At 43.3% G+C, this 19,778-nt stretch overlaps 1 protein-coding gene across 3 annotated transcripts in view; it reads right to left on the minus strand.

Moving 5' to 3' along the window:
- The window catches only part of LOC120060421 (disheveled-associated activator of morphogenesis 1-like), an 86,629-nt gene that overhangs the window by 53,493 nt on the left and 13,358 nt on the right, over positions 1-19,778 (minus strand). For 2 of the 3 annotated variants that reach the window (XM_039009732.1, XM_039009730.1), the window contains exon 1: positions 12,123-12,694. The exons of the other annotated variant lie outside the window; for it this stretch is intronic. The gene's annotated coding sequence lies outside the window, so the exon portion shown is untranslated. Of the gene's footprint in view, positions 1-12,122; positions 12,695-19,778 lie in introns of those variants that run through there. 3 annotated transcript variants of the gene reach the window in all.

The raw sequence follows: 19,778 nt of genomic DNA on the forward strand, positions 1-19,778 counted from the left end.
ATTTCACCTTTATTTAACCAGGTACTAGTTGAGAACAAGTTCTCATTTGCAACTGCGACCTGGCCAAGATAAAGCATAGCAGTTCGACACATACAACAACACAGAGTTACACGTGGAATAAACAAAACATACAGTCAATAATACAGTAGAAAAAGAAAACAGTCTATATACAGTGAGTGCAAATGAGGTAAGATAAGGGAGTTAAGGCAATTAATAGGCCATGGCGGCGAAGTAATTACAATATAGCAATTAAACACTGGAATGGTAGATGTGCAGAAGATGAATGTGCAAGTAGAGATACTGGGGTGCAAAGGAGCAAGATAAAAAAATACAGTATGGGGATGAGGTAGTTGGATGGGCTGTTTACAGATGGGCTATGTACAGGTGCAGTGATCTGTGAGCTGCTCTGACAGCTGGTGCTTAAAGCTAGTGAGGGAGATGTGAGTCTCCAGCTTCAGTGATTTTTGCAGTTCGTTCCAGTCATTGGCAGCAGAGAACTGGAAGGAAAGGCGGCCAAAGTAGGAATTAGCTTTAGGGGTGACCAGTGAGATATACCTGCTGGAGCATGTGCTACGAGTGGGTGCTGCTATGGTGACCAGTGAGCTGAGATAAGGCGGGGCTTTACCAAGCAGAGACTTGTAGATGACCTGGAGCCAGTGGGTTTGGCGACGAGTATGAAGCGAGGGCCAGCCAACGAGAGCATACAGGTTGCAGTGGTCGGTAGTATATGGGGCTTTGGTGACAAAACAGATGGCACTGTGATAGACTGCATCCAATTTGTTGAGTAGAGTGTTGGAGGCTATTTTATAAATGACATTGCCGAAGTCGAGGATCGGTAGGATGGTCAGTTTTACGAGGGTATGTTTGGCAGCATGAGTGAAGGATGCTTTGTTGCAAAATAGGAAGCCGATTCTAGATTTAATTTTGGATTGGAGATGCTTAATATGAGTCTGGAAGGAGAGTTTACAGTCTAAACCAGACACCTAGGTATTTGTAGTTATCCACATATTTTAAGTCGGAGCCGTCCAGAGTACTGATGCTGGATGGGCGGGCAGGTGCGGGCAGTGATCGGTTTAAGAGCATACATTTAGTTTTACTTGCATTTAAGAGCAGTTGGAGGCCACGGAAGGAGAGTTGTATGGCATTGAAGCTCGTCTGGAAGTTAGTTAACACAGTGTCCAAAGAAGGGCCAGAAGTATACAGAATGGTGTCGTCTGCGTTGAGGTGGATCAGAGAATCACCAGGACCAAGAGCGACATCATTGATGTATACAGAGAAGAAAGTCGGCCCGAGAATTGAACCCTGTGGCACCCCCATAGAGACTGCCAGCAGTCCGGACAACAGGCCCTCCGATTTGACACACTGAACTCCATCTGAGAAGTAGTTGGTGAACCAGGCGAGGCAATCATTTGAGAAACCAAGGCTGTTGAGTCTGCCAATAAGAATGTGATGATTGACAGAGTTGAAAGCCTTGGCCAGGTCGATGAATACGGCTGCACAGTAATGTCTCTTATCGATGGCGGTTATGATATCATTTAGGACCTTGAACGTGGCTGAGGTGCACCCATGACCAGCTCTGAAACCAGATTGCATAGCGGAGAAGGTACGGTGGGATTCAAAATGGTCGGAAATCTGTTTGTTAATTTGGCTTTCGAAGACCTTAGAAAAGGCAGGGTAGGATAGATATAGGTCTATAGCAGTTTGGGTCTAGAGTGTCTCCCCCTTTGAAGAGGGGGATGACTGCGGCAGCTTTCCAATCTTTGGGAATCTCAGATGATACGAAAGAGAGGTTGAACAGGCTAGTAATAGGGGTTGCAACAATTTCGGCAGATAATTTTAGAAAGAGAGGGTCCAGATTGTCTAGCCTGGCTGATATGTAGGGGTCCAGATTTTGCAGCTCTTTCAGAACATCAGCTATCTGGATTTAGGTGAAGGAGAAATGGGGGAGGCTTGGGCGAGTTGCTGTGGGGAGTGCAGGGCTGTTGACTGGGGTAGGGGTAGCCAGGTGGAAAGCATGGCCAGCCGTGGAAAAATGCTTATTTGAATTCTCCATTATCGTGGATTTATTGGTGGTGACAGTTAAAACGGCAGTGTCTGATTAATTCAGTGAATTAGATAAAAGCAAACATACCCGCTTTAAAATATATGGGTAGATAGCTACCTCACCACACGGTCCAGAACATATGTCTCCCCTCACAATCCTCAGATTGGTTTAGGGGCCTAGCTACAGATGCTTTTGATGATTATAAAAACACACACACACACAGAGAGAGAGACAGAGAGACAGAGAGACAGACAGAGAGAGCGACAGAGAGAGCGACAGAGAGAGCGACAGAGAGAGCGACAGAGAGAGAGACAGAGACACAGAGAGAGACACAGAGAGAGACACAGAGAGAGACACACAGAGAGACACACAGAGAGACACACAGAGAGAGAGAGAGAGAGAGAGAGCAATATTATGCCGAGGGGCCTCAGCCTGCCGCATCCCTCTCAGTGACCCTACACAACAGGACCAGGATTTATATCCAAACACAGGCACTGTGGGGATTAGTGCACTGACTGGGAAGACCCGCTGCTTCTCAGCTCAACTCACTGTGGTGAAGTGGTTACTGGTCTTCATGTTCATGTACTAGCAGCAGGCAATAGACACACACACACACACACACTTTTACACTCTTCACATACGCTGCTGCTACTCTGTTTATTATCTATCCTGATTGCCTAGTTACTTTTACCCCTACCTACATGTACATATTACTTCTACTACCTCATACCCCTGCACATTGACTTGGTACCAGTACTACTTTTATATCACCTCGTTGTTGTTGTCTTTTGTGTTACTATTTTTATTTGCTACATTTCTTACCTTTTAACTTTGCATTGTTGGGAAAGGGCTTGTAAGTAAGCATTTCACAGTAAAGTCACTTAAGCACACTTAAGTCACAGAGCTTAAGCAAAGTGATTTCTAAGATCCAGACTGGGCCAGTAAGACAAATGGCAGTACGTAAGTCTTTGAAGAGGGAGAGATGTGGATGTTATGAGTGTAAATCATGTGACTCGTATCTATGAGCTTTGATTAAGCAGGAACCAGAGACTCAACTCCTGTTGAGAGAATAAGATTAAAAATCTAAATGAAAGGAGAAAAGCAAAATAAAATAATATCACCTCAGAATTTTGCTAAACTGAAAAGTTACATGAATACTAACTTGTAAATGAGGTACTGGGGTTAGCTAACAGAAACCAGGACTGGCCTGAGAAGCCAATCTAACAACCGCAGGAGAGGAAAATGAAACCCAGCAGTCTGTGATAGCAGACAGTGTGGTCCCCAGTGAGGTTAAGGTCAGACTGAGGGCAGTCTACTCTGTTTAAGGTTCATTCACAAAAATCTCAGTGAATAATTTACACAAGGTTAGATGCGCTCAATGTTTCTCCTCTGAGAGGTCGATATACACAAGGCCAGAGCGAGAAAGATCAGCTTCCAAAACTCCCAAGCAAGCACTACTCTGACCTTCCACAAAGCACTAAGCAAACACCATCATTCAACATCTTCAGTTACTATAAAGAGGCTTTTCTTGAACTAAGAATGTGTGGGTGTGCTAAATCCTGTGGTTCTGTACAGTAGCTAGGCAAAATCCTGTGGGTGAGTAGCTAGGCAAAATCCTGTGGTTGAGTAGCTAGGCAAAATCCTGTGGGTGAGTAGCTAGGCTAAATCCTGTGGTAGAGTAGCTAGGCTAAATCCATGTGGTTGTGTAGCTAGGCTAAATCCTGTGGTTGTGTAACTAAGCTAAATCCTGTGGTTGTGTAACTAAGCTAAATCATGTGATTGTGTAGCTAGGCTAAATCCTGTGGTTGTGGAACACACATAACCCATACAATCCACACCATTGAAGTCTTGCAGTAGCCTATTAGAGAACAACTTTACCACTTTCTTACAGTAGGTATGGACAAATGTGAACAGACCAAACAAGACTAGAAAGGTGAATGACCACTCTTTGCAGCAGGTAGGCCTATATACAGTATGTTGTATATTTGCTAGCATAGGATATTGTAAGATATATGTATAATATTTCCTAATTTAATTGTTTCATCACTGAATCAACAGCATACAAAAGGCAGATGGTTTGAACATTATATGGCAATAAAGACAATGGCCGATAAAGTATAAAACAAACACACATCATCTAGAGATGCCTAACCTAAACATAAAACCAAGATGTCTCTCCAGGAAATCAAATTAAAATAAGTCTCCCTCCCCAGCAGTCATTTTAAAAACACATGAAGCGGTCTGTTTATTTATGTGCAACCTTGTCCTTCCTGAATGGACTACCATCATCAGCACAGAGAGTGCGTCCCAAATGGCACCCTTTTTACTGCACTACTTTTTTTTTACCAGGGCCCCTAGTATATAGGGAGTAGGATGCCATTTGCCACATGTGCTGAACTCCAGTGAATCTGTCAGTTCCTACAACAGCAGATGATGTCCTTGTGAACTTTACACGATCCATCTTTAGAAAGGGAGATGTTCTGTTACAGGGAACTAACGAGGAAACCAAAAGGAGGGCAGGTACTGCATAAGAGCTGTAGTAAGACCTGGATCAGAGCCCTTTGGCGAAACCATTCCCACCTCTTACCCAGGTCAGCTTCAGGAAAGACACACACACAGGACAACTTCAGGGAAGCGATACTCTTTGAAGCACAGCCATCAATAAACACCGAGTTTTTCCCTCTCCTTTCTCTTACATATTCCTTTCTTTTCCCCTTGCTTTTATTAAAGACTAAGCACAAAGAGTCCGACTGGAAAACTTTGAGGGATGGGGATTTTTAATATCTTCCATTTCAAAGGGCAGCTTGTAATAGTCAGGATGCTGATAGCAATACTAACTGATGCAGTTACTTTTATTAGCAGTCTCATTCGTATCCTATTTCCTGTTTATCCATGATATATGACAAAGGGAGTATACTGTACATCCAAAAGAGGCAATCAGAGAGCATTCTGGGAGATGATCATGAGTGGGGGGGTATAGCCTGTATGTTTGCATGTCTGAGCTATACATGAATTAAATTTACTTATGATCCTCCATGATCCAACACAGACAGTCCCCTACATGACACATCCATGAATTCATAATCCCCAATTCACAACACAAACATGCTGATACACCAACGTGCCTCCCTCCCTCCGAGACGCTGAGCTTCGGAAGCCACATCTGTTGTGATTGTTGTACCAAGGTGAGTCAGCAGGAGAAAACAGGATGTGTGCAGTGCCACTGGTTGATTCTCATAGACTCGCTCATTCACACCCACACATGTTCCTACTGTAACAGCCCTTCTGATTACGCTGTACCAGCTGAAAAACACACAGCGACTGAGCTGGCAGAGTCATTCAAATTAGGGTTGGGATCAATTCCATTGAAATTCAAACAATTAAAAGGAAATTGACTGAGTTGAAGTGGAATTGTGTCTTGTAGTTTGACTGGTATTGCTGACTCCTATGACAGGCATCTAACTAACAATGCCAATAACAACTAGTATTACTAGGCTATAATTGCGTAGCATCGGGTTGAGGCAAACCCGAAAACAATGTTTGAACAAATACAACTCACGATGTGCAGAATCAAATTAAGTGATCTCGAGATCCCAAAGTGTTCTTAGACAACATACCAGGCTGATTGTTGCCCTTAAAGCAAAACCAGATACGCTCAACGTGTTCAAGAAGTAATTATTGGATTCTTCGTAGCTAGAGCTGTTTACACATATTGGGTACACATTTTTTTTTTCCCAAAGACACACACACATCTGAGAACATCTGGCAATTAAAAGTCCTGAACAATCGCAGGATGTTCGTGATCTTTATCAGTCTCCTGACAGGCAGGACAGTTTGATATTCTCTCCAGTGCTCAGCTGCGTCAAACTTCTGATTGCTGTACACACAACACTAAAAGATGACTCACTTGCTCTCTCTGCCATTGCTCTGAGTTAGGGCTTCTGATAAAAGCAGACACTTAGACACTCCTCTGCTCCTATTTCTGATTATGTTATGTTTATAGCTGAATGATTGGAGCATTGTTCACTTGCAGTATGGGCCTGGTTTCCTGGACCCAGATTAAGTGTATTCCTGTTCTAACAAGCACTTTCAAGGGAGTTATTCGCCATTGACCAAGCAGTTTAGTCCAGGAATAGGCTTAATCTGGGATTGGGCAACTGGCCTTGATAACCACTCTAATACAAACTCACTGCACTATAAGCAGCAGCATAGGAGGACTGCAGATAGAGAAAGGGTGGAAGGAAATAAAGTAACTTAGAAGTGTATTGCTCAGCAGCCCAGCGGTCAGTCAGAGATGATGTAGTTCTAATTTGGTCATTAGAGACAGAATGTAAACCAGATGTTACACATCCTGCTGCTGCTCATTGACCTGCTGGACCAAACCAACATATACTGTACAGCCAGGCACACACTGTATCTAGTAAGAATATCTGTTCATCAAGTGTGTGGGGACCATTTGGTCGGAGCATCCATTTTGCCTAAATAAAGTCTGCATTAAAATATTCTTTGAAACTCATGGCCTTATGATAGTTCATGGCTGTCAGACTCAGGACAACAATACAATAACAATGTTCTGTAGGTAAACAAAGCTATAGAATACAGGTTTCAAACTCATTCCACGGAGGGCCGAGTGTCTGTTGGTTTTCGCTCCTCCCTCGAACTTGATTGATGAATTAAGGTCCCTAATTAGTGGGGAACTTCCCACACCTGGTTGTCTAGTGTTTAATTGAAAAGAAAAAACGAAAACCTGCAGACACTAGGCCCTCCATGGAATGAGTTTGACACCCCTGCGTAGAGAACAATCAGTTTCAACAACTTAAATGTCACGTAGAAGAGGTTACAACCTCAACCCTTTCAGTATGATTAATATACAAAGAGCAAAAGAAGCTTCTTTGGCTGATGAATAATGACAAGAAGTAAACATGCATCATACGGTCTACTTCTTCTCTCAGAATCATCAACAAGTGCACAACCATCTGAGTTGTTCAGCGTGTTCTATAGAAAGCAAGACATGAGTTCCTCCCGTGTTCTCCCCTTCTCGCCTTGCACAGGAAGTCCAAGTCGAGTTGCCAAAGACCTGAAGTTATGACAGCCAGACAGCAGACAATGTAATGCAATCATGTAGATGTATCTTTATTATGATGATGTGGAATGTAGAAACAGCCCTAATCTATCTCAGCCAGTGTGTTTATTATTTCCCTCGACGTCGCCAAGTCAAATACTGATCTATGGTTATGTACCAAATGGCACCCTATTCCCTATAGGCCCTGGTCAAAAGTAGTGCACTACATAGGGAATAGGGTGCCATTTAGAATGCAAATCTAACTTATGACCTAAATATAAAACTGGAAGAGGAAAATCAACCAACCATTTAAAAAAATACACTTAAACTGGTGAGATCATAGCACAGACAGGAATCACAGTATACTACTGTGAACACGTTCCAGTGTTTGCATCCCAAATGGGACCCTATTCTCTACATAGGGCACTAACTTCCTTCCTTCATCCTAATATTTATTCATTTCTTATTTCACTTAAGATGTGTGTATTGTTGTGAATTGTTAGATATTACTGCACTGTTGGAGCTAGGAACACAAGCATTTCGCTACACCCGCAATAACATCTGCTAAATATGTGTATGCTACCAATAACATTTGATTTGACCTATGGGCCCTGTTCAAAAGTAGTGCACTAGACAAGGAAAAGGGTGTCATTTGGGATGCAAAATATGTGAAGCAGCGTGCTAACAGTAAAGGCTCACTAGGCTGGGCTAAACCATACAGAGAGCAGCCTATCCCTTGGGGCTTCCCCACCACATGCCTGTCTCTGTCTGTTAATGACAGGCAAACCAGAGCCAAGCTCCCACTCCCAGCCCAATGATGTACTGAACTCTATCCAACCATAGGCACTTCACTGCTAGAAGTCCATACCAACGGATGAGAATAAAACACATAATGTGTGTGGGCTTTACTTCCTTTCATCATCAGTCTTTCTGGCCCTGCCTCGATGGAGAAATGTAAGATGTGCTTAGCTATCATCACCTACACACTTCATCTATGTTGAGATGGAGGTGCACTGATTGATAGTGATTCATACATATACATGATTTACATTTGCAGTTAATCTAATCAATCCTACCCGACAGACTCCTGTCTGTCTTATCCTTGTCATCTGAGAAAGGAGATCTGAAGCTCAGACCCCTCTGATTCCATGTCAACATCACCAACATGGATCGAATGATAAGCTGGGTACTGTAAGAGCATTAAGCGCAACACAGCCCTCCCCTTAGAAACCAGAACGTTTAAAGTGGAATCAATGATCCAGCAGCATTGCGAAACCCAGGACAAACTTTTAGGCTTCACATAAGAGAGAGTCAGGCTGTCCAGTACAGTTCAATGAGGTTAGTCAATCACACCATGGGATGGGTTTTTCCTTAATGAACCCAGCAAATCCACTAAACGATTTAACCGGCATCAATATGTAATCAAATGGAAGCAAAGTGTGTCTACCTAGTACTCGTAGTTCGGCGCAACAGTAGATACTAGATTTATAAAAACACGCACATTTTACCATGTGACACATTCACTCACTGCATGGATGGAAAACTAGCTCATCTGATTGTCAGATCCCATTATAATGGAGATGATCTAGACACCAGCATTGGAACCACTGGGTGAGGAAAGTAAACAAGGACAGAAATAGAGACGCGTGTGTCTGTATCTGAGGTAAGGGGCAATTTCCCATTCACAGGATATGAAAACAAACCAGGGCTGCATCCCAAATTGTACCCTATTCCCTATGTAGTATACTCGTTTTGATCAGGGCCCATAGGGAATAGAGTACCATTTGGGACGCAGACATACAAGTCATATAGCCTAGCAAGTGACATGTGTGTTACATTTTGGTTGGAGTAGGGGCCATTTGGAATTGATTTTGGTCGGGGTGTTTTGGGGCTCTCCTGACAGAATGCAATTGGAATCAGATCGCTCAGACTGCAGATTGGAGCACTCCGGGTCTAGAGAGTTGCTGAGATCAATATTAGCAGGGTGCCGACAGGCCAATCTGCCCTTATTTCCCCTGGGCAATGCTAAAGGGGTCATAGTTTAAAGCCCCTAGGGGGATGCCTCCATCCCTCTCATTAAATAACCAAAAGGGCAGAGAGTCCCTGGTCCCTGCAGGAATGGAGTTACACACACACACACACACACACACACCTACCTGATCCCACCCTCTTGTTCAGCAATATCCTAGCTAACTCCCAATGTTATACAGAATGCCACTGCAACAGATACAGTTGAAGTTTACACACACTTATGTTGGAGTCATTAAAACAAATTTTTCAACCACTCCACAAATGTCTTGTAAACAAACTATAGTTTTGGCAAGTCGGTTATAACATCTACTTTGTGCATGACACAAGTATATTTTCCAACAATTGTTTACAGACAGATTATTTCACTGTATTTCAATTCCAGTGGGTCAGAAGTTTACATACACTAAGTTGACTGTGCCTTTAAACAGCTTGGAAAATTCCAGAAAATGTCATTGCTTTAGAAGCTTCGGATAGGCTAATTGACATGATTTGAGTCAATTGGAGGTGTACCTGTGGATGTATTTCAAGGCCTACATTCAAACTCAGTGCCTCTTTGTTTGACATCATGGGAAAATCCAAAGAAATCAGCCAAGACCTCAGAAAAAGAAATTGTTGACCTCCACAAGTCTGGTTCATTCTTGGTAGCCATTTCCAAACGCCTGAAGGTACCACTCATCTGTACAAACAATAGTACGCAAGTATAAACACCATGGGACCACGCAGTCGCCATACCGCTCAGGAAGAAGACGCGTTCTGTCTCCAAGAGATGAACGTACTTTGGTGCGAAAAGTGCAAATCAATCCCAGAACAACAGCAAAGGACCTTGTGAAGATGCTGGAGGAAACAGGTACAAAAGTATCTATATCCATAGTAAAACGAGTCCTATATCGACGTAACCTGAAAGGTTTGCAACTGCACATGGGGACAAAGATCGTACTTTTTGGATTAATGTCCTCTGGTCTGATGAAACAACATATAACTGTTTGGCCATAATGACCATCGTTATGTTTGGAGGAAAAAGGGGGATGCTTGCAAGCCGAAGAACACCATCCCAACCGTGAAGCACGGGGGTGGTAGCATCATGTTGTGGGGGTGCTTTGCTGCAGGAGGGACTGGTACACTTCACAAAATAGATGGCATCATGAGGCTGGAAATTATGTGGATATATTGAAGCAACGTCTCAAGACATCAGTCAGGAAGTTAAAGCTTGATCGCAAATGGGTCTTCCAAATGGACAATGACCCCAAGCATACATCCAAAGTTGTGGCAAAATGGCTTAAGGACAACAAAGTCAAGGTATTGGAGTGGCCATCACAAAGCCCTGACCTCAATCCTATAGAAAAGTTGTGGGCAGAGCTGAAAAAGCATGTGCGAGCAAGGAGGCCTACAAACCTGACTCAGTTACACCAGCTCTGTCAGGAGGAATGGGCCAAAATTCACCGAACTTATTGTGGGAAGCTTGTGGAAGGCTACCCAAAACGTTTGACCCAAGGTAAACGATTTAAAGGCAATGCTACCAAATACTAATTGAGTGTATGTACATTTCTGACCCACTGAGAATGTGATGAAAGAAATAAAAGCTGAAATAAATCTCTACTATTATTCTGATATTTCACCTAAGACAGGGAATTTTACTAAGATTAAATGTCAGGAATTGTGAAAAACTGAGTTTAAATGTATTTGGCTAAGGTGTATGTAAACTTCCGACTTCAACTGTATATAGCCAAGCTGTCGTTACTCATTGTGTATTTATTATTACGTTTATTATTTTTCTTTCTCTCTGCATTGTTGGGAAGGGCCTGTAAGTAAGCATTTCACTGTTAGTGTACATTTGTTGTTTACGAAGCATGTGATGAATAATATTTGATTTCATTCGATTTTCTGAGCTCATCCTCTTCCACAGGACCTTGGATAACCCCTGCCCTCTTCCCTTGTTGCCAGGGCTGTTTCCGATTCAGTGCCCTGCATTACATGTGCTAATCCAGCAGGATGAGTCGCTGGGATTGAACAGGGACCAGTGTGAGTAATGAGTTTTTCCAGGCTAAGCTTCGGATGCATGGGGCCCCCAGCTGCCAATCAGAGATGGGTGGGAGTCTCTGGGCTGTGTGTGTGGGGGGGGAACAGCACAGACCGGAGCTGCTTCCTGAGTAATCATACAGGGGCTAAGCGTCTAACGACATCCATTCAGCCATCCATCCACATGGAAACGGATGTGTTATTAAGCAACTAAGGAGGATATATTCAATCATGACACAGCCAACTGGCCATTGCCCTCCCTCTTCATTGGAAAGTAGTGATATGCCAACTACTAACTCAGAACAGTCAGGCCAGAACAAGGCCAAAGTTCCTGGCCCCATTGACTTGACATTTCTTACCTTTCTCACAGCCTAGCCCTAGTACTCACTTTGCTGTTATGAAAAACTCCACCTTATTTAAACACACAAAGTCAAGGCAATTGCCAGACCAGAGTTCCAGTCACAAACATAACACTGGTAAAAACTACTAGAAAACCACAATGACACCCAGACGTCCTAAAAACAGTAATAATCAACAGTGCAGTGGTGCACTTATGATAAACAACCCGACATGCAAGCTGTGTGTGTGTGCGTGCATTTGTTAGCACACCCTGGGCAGTCATGTATTCGAGTCTCATTCCATTCATAATAGTTTTTCTGTTCAGGGTTCACAGTTCACACCTCAGAGACAGACGGAGTGTTGTTTTCCATTGAGTCACAGGACACACACATTCTGAGCACAAACCTGCCTAAATACAGAGGGAGTCAAATTCCACTGTGCCTGTAGCCTACTACTCATACTTCCCTAACAGTTAGTTGTCCATAATGAAACAGAAGCAGCCACAGATTTCCACTGTGATCCATTACTATGCTACTAGTGGTTGTTGTTACCTTGTTGTTTGGCCTAGAATAATATACAACCAGAAGAGTTTTGTTTCTCTTTCAATTAGAAAGATGTTAACAATCTTACCTTTATACACAACAGCAATAGATCCACTTATATGATTAAACATCCATGCTATAATGTCCAGTCCAGGCAGTTAAGCAAGCTCCACAGTACAGAGCGAGGCCTGCTCTGCTCTATACAGGCAGGCAGAGATAGTAGAGACTAGAAAGTGTGAAAGGCGCTGAATATAGGGTTTCCTACAACTCCAGCAGTGAGCTCACACCATCACAGAACAGGAGAGAAACGCATCCAGCTCCAGCCTCATCCAGAAGAGCTACCAGAAAAGACACAGACCTCTTCAGCTTGGACATAGCATTATGACATCCATGGGTTGAGTCAGTGAAGCGTGGTCACGTAGCTGTAGAGTCGAGCCAACTACTGTAGGCTACAGGACCCTTGTGTGCTCCCAAAAGATCTCCCGATCAGTCACAAACTATCCATCACACAGAACTGTCTCACTGGGAGCTATCAATCTATCCAAGAAAAGTCTCACTCCAATCCCGTAAAGTCTCCACGGTGAAACAATCTGTCGAACTGGCTACACAGAGCACAGAGGCAGCCAGTCCAGACTGGTCTGAGACTACGGACAGAGACACACAAACACACAGATGTTGGCTCCTGCTGCCGCTTCTGTCAGCCAGCCCTCCTCCCCGGGCCTGCCACACCCCCCCCAGTGACCAGCCGTATTTCTATTGGAGAGAGTCAGAGCTGGGCTCCTCCCACTGCTCTCAGCTTTCTTTCTGTTCCAAGTCGAGTTCCGAGTGAGTGTGAATGTTGGATCACGGGAGAGATATCTTAGAGAGGTTGTGTGTGTGTGTGTGTGTGCGCATGTTTGCATGTCTGTGTGATATAGGATAGCTGATAGCTCCAAATGAAATGTTCCCACAGGCTTCTGTGTGTGTTCCTCAGCGTCATTTCATTGTTTTCATCATGCACAGCCCTGTTTCATGAAGAGAGTTTACAAACCTAAGCTTAGGACAACAGCTGGAGAGGATAACATTAAGGTAGCAGATGTGCACTGATAATATAAAGCTTTTATCCCAATAGTTTCAAGATTATTTGTATTCATATGCCACTGACGACCATCACTGAAAAGGACGCCCTCACTGACATAACACACTTCTACTAGGCTTCTAAAATGAGACAATGGGAAGGAATGTGGATATTTACAGCAGCCAGTTCAAAACAGACAGCTGATGATAGTCCATGCAGTGCATTCAGTATTATAACCAGAATCAAGGGCAATTGTGTTGTGAGTCTGAACCATTTCCTGCTCTACTGACTCTGCTGAGAGAAAGATCAATACCCTTAGTGACATGGATCATCCATCTGTTCATATTGGGTTTCACTAAGCAGGAACTATTTTGTAAGAGGTTGAAATCGCACACCAAAACGTGTATCTATCATGGACAATTAATAATTTTACAGACTAAAGTATATTGAGCTACAATACTATCACCAACAATTGATAATTTCACAGACTAGGCCTACTGTACATTGCGCTACAATGGCTGTCGTCCTGCCTTCCATCCACCAGACAGAGAGAGGCAGAGTTCATGTCCTATAATTTTCCCAGAATACTTACCCATCAAGGCAGTGATGAGGGCTTTCCTCTCCAAGAACATATCACATTACCATCCTGTCCAGTCTGTCTGACACACACATCTGCTTCTGAGGTAATCCTTTCTATTAGGTGGCTTTAAGACTACATTTCCAACCAACCACCACCAGTGATGTTTTGACTTAGATCGTGATTCAAGTGGTTAATCACTTTGGGCTAATCATAGCCATTACCATTTATTTAATTGAATCATTTCAAATTTCATACACAGACAGAGTTTCTTTCCATCCACGGCTGTAATTCTTTCCTCCTTTGGCAGTATTAACATTATCTGATCTAACCCTGTATTTATACACCAACATTATATAGAGATGAATGTTGTATGGTGAGGGAGGTTCTGAATGGTTGTTGATGTTTCATCTCTGTTCTCTGTCAAGAAACACTGCATCTGATTCTGATGGATGTCAACATAATTATTTATTTATTTTAATAAGAAAAATGACAATATTTTAAATGTCTACAAAGTGACAGTTCCTTTGGTTGAGACCTAGCACCTTTGACATCATTCTAGATGGGTGTACCTCACCCATTTGACTCATATCAATGTAAATTTAGAGTACTCCACTATACTGACTACAAGGTAAGTAGGGGGGCTCCTCAGTAAGTAAGGGGGCTCCTCAGTGGGCTATAATAAGTAGGGGTCTGCTCAGTAAGTACTGTAGGGGTCTGCTCAGTAAGTACTGTAGGGGTCTACTCAGTAAGTACTGTAGGGGTCTACTCAGTAAGTACTGTAGGGGTCTACTCAGTAAGTACTGTAGGGGTCTACTCAGTAAGTACTGTAGTGGGCTACTCAGTAAGTACTGTAGTGGGCTACTCAGTAAGTACTGTAGTGGGCTACTCAGTAAGTACTGTAGTGGGCTACTCAATAAGTACTGTAGTGGGCTACTCAGTAAGTAAGGGGGCTACTCAGTGGGCTACAGTAAGTAAGGGGCTACTCGGTAAGTAAGGGGGCTACTCGGTAAGTAAGGGGGCTACTCGGTAAGTAAGGGGGCTACTCAGTGGGCTACAGTAAGTAGTGGGCTACTCGGTAAGTAGTGGGCTACTCGGTAAGTAGTGGGCTACTCGGTAAGTAGTGGGCTACTCAGTGGGCAACAGTAAGTAGTGGGCTACTCGGTAAGTAGTGGGCTACTCGGTAAGTAGTGGGCTACTCGGTAAGTAGTGGGCTACTCAGTGGGCAACAGTAAGTAGTGGGCTACTCAGTGGGCAACAGTAAGTAGGGGGCTACTCAGTAAGTCGGGGGCTACTCAGTAAGTCGGGGGCTACTCAGTAAGTCATGGGCTACTCAGTAAGTCATGGGCTACTCAGTGGGCTACAGTAAGTAGTGGGCTACTCAGTGGGCAACAGTAAGTAGTGGGGCTACTCAGTAAGTAGTGGGCTACTCAGTAAGTAGTGGGCTACTCAGTAAGTAGTGGGCTACTCAGTGGGCAACAGTAAGTAGGGGGCTACTCAGTAAGTAGGGGGCTACTCAGTAAGTAGGGGGCTACTCAGTAAGTATGGGTCTACTCAGTAAGTAGTGGGCTACTCAGTAAGTAGTGGGCTACTCAGTAAGTAGTGGGCTACTCAGTGGGCTACAGTAAGTAGTGGGCTACTCAGTAAGTAGGGGACTACTCAGTAAGTAGTTGGCTACTCAGTGGGCAACAGTAAGTAGTGGGCTACTCAGTGGGTGACAGTAAGTAGGGGGCTACTCAGTAAGTAGGGGGCTACTCAGTAAGTAGGGGGCTACTCAGTAAGTATGGGGCTACTCAGTAAGTATGGGGCTACTCAGTAAGTATGGGGCTACTCAGTAAGTATGGGGCTACTCAGTAAGTATGGGGCTACTCAGTGGGCTACATACAGTAAGTCGTTGGAATACTCAGCAAGTCGGGGGGCTACTCAGCAAGTAGGGTGACACCAGTATTGGGCTATTTTTCCCCAAAAATTTACACGAAGCAGATCAAAATCATTGGGCCTTTAAAAACCTGGTTTACATAAAAAATGGCTTGAATATCCCATATCACATTGAAAGGCTGTATATCTGTAATCGGAGGAGTGTTTTTTGCAGACAGGTGATATGACTGTGCGCGTTCGTCCATCAATGGCATACATCTACAGTCTCCACAGACATACTGTACACTGACAGTGTGTCAGTCAGTCCCAGAAAGGGAATGTATCAAGGCTGGTTTGTTTCATTACAACGGTGATGGTGGCCATGTTATTTACTAGGATCCTGGCAGGCAGCAGGCTGGGTGAATGAGACTGAGGGAGAGCTGTCCATAGCTGTCTGGCTATGGACAGGGGAATGTGAGTCTGTCTGACCACTGACCAGTTTGTATCAGCCAGCCACTGAGCCTCTGCAGAATGGGCAAGCAGCCTGAGATAGCCAGACCAGCCCAGGGTGGTGACTGCTGGCAAACACTGGTTCCCTCTCTGAGGCAGTCAAACCCTGCTCTGTGTCTATGACATGGACATAGTCCTTTTTCTAGAGGAGAGAGCGGCTTTGCTGAATCTATAGAATAGCTCATGGTTCGTAGATTGCTGACAAATGGCTCCAGTGCCTTTTGATATCATGGGCTACTTTTCAATGTAATTACCTTTTTGTATGTCCACATACTAGTGTAGGCTAGACCACCAGTTATAAGAGAATGTTGCAAAAGTTATTAAACAGGAAGCCCCTCTTTTTGTGTACGACCACTAATAAATGCTTCGTTGCACAGTATGCACAGACGAGGTTGCTCTCTGGTGGCCTAGTTAGTTGGCAATTATACCCTGTATGTGTTGTGATCGAATGATACGTTATTTTTCAACAGCCTAATGAATGTGACTTTGTACATCTAGAGGGCTTTGCAGAGAGAGAAAGAGAAGCATCTAGAGCCTTATCCATTTGCTCATTAAAGAATATTCTGGTAGCAGGAGAAACCCTTTTTTATTCCTTTACTTGGCAACTACCTGAGAAAATAAACATGAGCATGAATGCTGCTGGGTATTATCTGGGCAAAGGTCAGTCCTCCACAGAAACACTAGCATGCTGTTTACTGACTGGAGTGGATGGAGACTACTGTACATGCCAAATGGCACCATATTCCCTATTTGGTGCACTACTTTTGACCAGGGCCCATAGGACTTTGGTCAAAAGTAGTGCACTATATAGGGTGCCATTTGGGACAAACAAAGTTACTTACTAGGGCCGGGACGATACCAGTGTCGCGATACTCGGTAGGAAAAACACGAAGCGCATTTAACTTCCATAGGCTAACAGTCCTAATGTTGGAAAGAAACATCATTATGTTGTCATCCAGAATCACATTTATTTATTTTCCAAGTTATAGCACCCACTATTTTATGACAGTGATTGAAAAGCCTGGGAAATAGGACAATCTCATATATAATATCAAGTGTGGTGTTTTATGCATGCTCCCAGACATTCCAACATTGTTTTGGAACCACCTAAGCTGTGTTTTTGCAAACAATTCCATGAAGGGAGTGTCTTGTTTTTCCCTCTCGGCGTGCCTGGACAGAATAGGCTAATCCATCGAAGGTGTGCCACATTCACCTCAGTACCCCTACATGAGCCCTATACTACGAATCAAGTTCGAGGAGTTAGCAAGGCAACTTTGGATAACCGTTACCACAAAAGTTTCTCACCTTTTAGCGAGGTACATTTTATGGCAATGAATCCTTCAGAACTAACCTGCTCCGGGGCAGGCTAACTCAGGGCTAACTCCATTTATCCTGAATGATGTGTTTGAGCCACAAGTTGAGGACCAATGAAATCGGATACCCTCCCACTCGCAAAGATTGCATCATAATCCAATTAAATTTGAGGACTGAATAAATATATTATATCAAAGTTCTGTGAGAATTTTTGTACATTTTTTTTATGTTAAAATATCAATCACAGCATTTGCTTTCCAAACTAAGTTTTTCACGCGATTGTATTTTGAAATTTGCAAACTGACAGCTGCAACCAACCAGACATACACTGCGTATACAAAGCATTATGAACTCTTTCCATGACAGACTGACCAGGTGAAAGCTATTATTATTTATGTCACTTGTTTAATCCACTTCAAATCAGTGTAGATGAAGGGGAGAAGACAGGTTAAAGAAGGATTTTTAAGCCTTGAGACATGGATTGTGTATGTGTGCCATTCAGAGGGTGAATAGGCAAGACAAAAGATTTAAGTTCCTTTGAACTTGGTATGGGAGTAGATGCCAGGCGCACCGGTTTGAGTGTGTCAAGAACTGCAACGCTGCTGGGTTTTTAACCGCTCAACAGTTTCCCGTGTGCGTCAAGAATGGTGCAACACCCAAAGGACAACCAGCCAACTTGACTGTGGGAAGCATTGGAGTCAACATGGGCCAGCATCTCTGAGGAAAGCTTGACACCTTGTAGAGTCCATACCCTGACGAATTGAGGTTGTTCGGAGGGCAAAACTTAATATTAGGAAGGTGATCCTAATGTTTTGTACACTCAGTGTATAATCCATAGATGGCAGTTCCCATTCAAGTTGAGACTGGCAGCCATTTCTAGTGTACCCATGAGTTTAACAGTCACCTTGCCAGGGTTAGAGGTTACAAAACCCTTCAATTGATTAGGTCTATGGCCACAACGCAACAAGCTGTTCCACAGAAGAAGTAGGGATAGAAGTAGGACAAAGTGTTTTTTCATTGATAAGCACTCCCGAGTGGAGCAGCGGTCTAAGGCACTGCATCTCAGTACTTGAGGCGTCACTACAGACACCCTGGTTCGAATCCAGGCTGTATCACAACCGGCCATGATAGGGAGTCCCATAGGGCGGCGCACAATTGGCCCAGCGTCGTCCAGGTTTGGCCGGTGTAGGCAAACATTGTAAATAAGAATTTGTTCTTAGCTGACTTGCCTAGTTAAATTTAAAATAGATATTTTTTAAAGACGGCATTTAACGATAAATAATCAAATAAAGACGGTACATCTAAAAGCCTATTTCACACCTTAGCCTGCTGAATTTGCAAGATAACTTTTCTGTGGTTAATATTTTGGCACAAACTAAAAATGTGGCACTGGATTCATGTTTCAGCATTGTCTCAAATAAGAGTTTGGTGTTCGACTAGCCATGTGCGACATACACACACAGTTACAAGCCTGCTAGAGTTATCAGCAGGCGGACGAGCAATATCCACCGTCGTAGTACGGACCAAGCCTGACCTGGAATGTGAATTTAACTGAAGCTGGTTTCATAAAATCCTGAGTAGATCTAGCTTGCTTCGTAGTATACCACTCTGCAGTACCGTCACACCCTGGAGACAAATCTCACTAAGAGTCATGATCTGACACATTCAATAACACTTAAATGTCACAATCACTCATACACACTTTCAGCTGTATCAAACATGATGACAAACGTCTGCTGTGGTGGATAGAGCTTGGTTAGTTATAGGATTACATCAATTAAAAAAGTGGAAAACATCACCAGGATGTCACCACTAATCATCAACGGTTTTATGAAACATCAGAACATGAAAACCCTCCCACTGTGAGAATTACAGTTGGCTGAAACACATGGCACTGCTTTTATTTGGGTCCCAGTCGTGCTGTGGCACAGGCTGTGCCCTTTCTCTGTCCTCAGCAGGGCACTTTGGTCAGTTGGCTGCTGCCTCATTAGCATGCTAAAGTGAGCGGTCAGACACAGCGCCTTCAGAAAGTATTCATATCCCTTGACTTAGTCCACATTTTGTTGTGTTACAGCCTGAATTCAAAATGTATTAAATCTACTTTTTGTCTCACCCATCTACACACAACACCCCGTAATGGAAAAGTGAAAACATGTTAGAAATTGTTGCAAATTTATTGAAAATGAAATATGACTAATTTACATAAGTACCTTTGGCAGCGATTACAGCTGTGAGTTTTTCTGTGTAAATCTAAGAGCTTTGCACACCTGGATTGTACAATACTAAATATACATTTTACAATTCTTCACGCTCTGTCAAGTTGTTTGTTAATCATTGCTAGACAGACATTTAAGTCTTGCCATAGAGTCTTAAAACTAAAATTGCCTTGAAAAATGTTCCTAGGCCAATCAGTAGCATTCAATGTCGTC

Source organism: Salvelinus namaycush, chromosome 15 (assembly GCF_016432855.1).
Source record: "Salvelinus namaycush isolate Seneca chromosome 15, SaNama_1.0, whole genome shotgun sequence".
In the NCBI taxonomy this organism is placed as follows: domain Eukaryota; kingdom Metazoa; phylum Chordata; class Actinopteri; order Salmoniformes; family Salmonidae; genus Salvelinus; species Salvelinus namaycush.